We start from the raw sequence: 2,075 nt of genomic DNA, 5'->3' as shown, positions 1-2,075 counted from the left end.
CCAGTACCAGACGAAGCGTGAATTTGAGTTGACGGCAATGGTAACCTCTGTTCAGGTACGTGGTTCCAGTGTGGTTGGTTGCACGTACATCTGTTAACGTTTGGGGGGTGTTCCTTAGAGGAACGGTACAGGCCGCTGAGAACCTGCATGAAATGATCAAGAGGTCACGGCTGTGGGAGCCCCGAGGCCTGGTGGCGGGCAGTCGTCCAGAAGCCGGGCTGCGGGTCGTGGAAACTGCCTCCTGTCGGGGAAGGCGTCGCCCCGCGCTCGCGTCCGCCGCCCAGCGGCCCTTTCCCTGACAGCGGACGGGCACCCTCTCGCCCTCCAGCTCGGGGGCCCGCAGCACAAAGCCTGCGGGCATCTGTCGCCTAGACGACGACTCAGGCGGGCCCCACCCACAACGCCTGGCAACCTAGACCAGTCAGCGACGCGGCAGAAAATGGCAGAGCCTCCAGAAGAGGCCCCAGACCAATCCTTGGGACGTGAAAGCACAGCCGCGCCCCCAACTGTAGGCCACACTAATGTCCAGGAAGAAGACAACCAGAAGACCCAGGCCAAAGAGGAGGCAGGTAACCAAACTGATCACAGAATAGTGGGCCAAACTGACCACAGACTGTCTGGCCAGGCTGAACCCTACTTATTTGGCCAACCTGACCACAAAGTATCTGAATACGCTGAGGCCAGAACATCTAGTCAAGCTAATCTTAGAGTATATAATGAGGTTGACCAAGGATGGTTTGAACAGACTAAAGGCGAGTCATCTAGCCAAGCTGATAATGTGGAGTTTGAAGAGGATGACGACCAGGTGCTTGACCTGACAGACCGAAGAATTTCTGACCAGATTGGCCATAGAATGTCCAGCCAGGCTGAGAGAAGAATTTCTGAGCAGACTGACCACAGATTGTCTGGCCCAGCTGGCCAAGGAAGTTCTGAAAAAATTGACCTTAGATCATCTGGCCTGGTTGACCAAAAAACTAAATGGATTGACCAGATACTGCCTAACCAAGTTGAGCACAGAACATCTGTAAAGACTCACCACCAAGTATATAACCAAGACACTAAACTAGCTGAACACCAGGCTGTTGATCAAGTTGACAGCCATGCTGATCAACTTATAGTTGACAAGGCTGACTACAGTGAATCTGACCAGGCTGACCACTTAGCGGACAAACAGGCTGAGCATGAAGAAGACCACCTGCCTTACTATGGAGCACTTGGCCAGTCTGAGGACAAAACATTTCCCAAGTTTGGCTACAGCAAGGAGCACAAAGATGCTGACTACAGAATACAGCCCTGCAAATTTGAGGACAGCCAAACACACCTCAATTCCAAGCTTTTATTTGCAATGGAAACTGAAACTAAAAGTGCGAGTGTTAGCCAAGCCTACAACCCAGCTGATTCCAGATTCACCAGTAATTTTCAAGCAAGAGACCCAGCCTTTTTCCAGAGATCCTCCTCCATCTCACCCAAATTGGACTATCTCATCAGTCAAGAAAAACCTCAAGCCATAGAAACCAATTCTGTAGGTTAAAAGGGCATTGCTACCTACCTAGGAGGTTGGATGCCAAGATGGGGCCTATAGGGGTGGGGGTAGGGGTGAGGGCTGGGAAGGCATGTGTTGGATCAAGGATGAGCAATAAACCTATGTGTTGTGATGTGACCCATAAGTTTCAGGAAGGGCAAATGAAGTGGGGGAAATAAAAGAGAATGTATTACCTTCTTTATTACCCTAAGGCCATTCAGGAAAGATGAATTAATCAGGATTCAGGAAACCTAGGTTTCAAGTCCTGGTTCTGCTACTAATTCTATGACACTGTGTCATTTCCCCTATCTGGGCTTCTACCATGGGAAAGGAAGTTGGAGTAAATTGGAGAGCCCTGTGAAGGTAAACGTATTTGAAGTAGGTTGGAGATACCTAAGGTATCTCCCAAGACTTGAGGTGAATATTGCCAGAAGGATGTTCCTTTTCTCCAATTCCTGGTGTTAAAATCCTATCAAAATTGATTCCACTAACAACAACAAAAAAAAAAAAAAAAATTGGGGGGACTTGTAGATTTATTAAAGATTCTTTGGTG

At 49.0% G+C, this 2,075-nt stretch overlaps 1 pseudogene; it reads left to right on the top strand.

Annotated features, from left to right (window-relative positions):
* The first annotated feature begins 439 nt into the window (after positions 1-439).
* LOC103581242 lies at positions 440-1,531 on the top strand (annotated as a pseudogene).
* The last annotated feature ends 544 nt before the right edge of the window (positions 1,532-2,075 follow it).

Source organism: Galeopterus variegatus, unplaced genomic scaffold (genome assembly GCF_000696425.1).
Source record: "Galeopterus variegatus unplaced genomic scaffold, G_variegatus-3.0.2 Scaffold12640, whole genome shotgun sequence".
Classification (NCBI taxonomy): Eukaryota; Metazoa; Chordata; class Mammalia; order Dermoptera; family Cynocephalidae; genus Galeopterus; species Galeopterus variegatus.
Note: the sequence above shows the minus strand (reverse complement) of the source record. Positions and strands in the feature narration are given on the sequence as shown.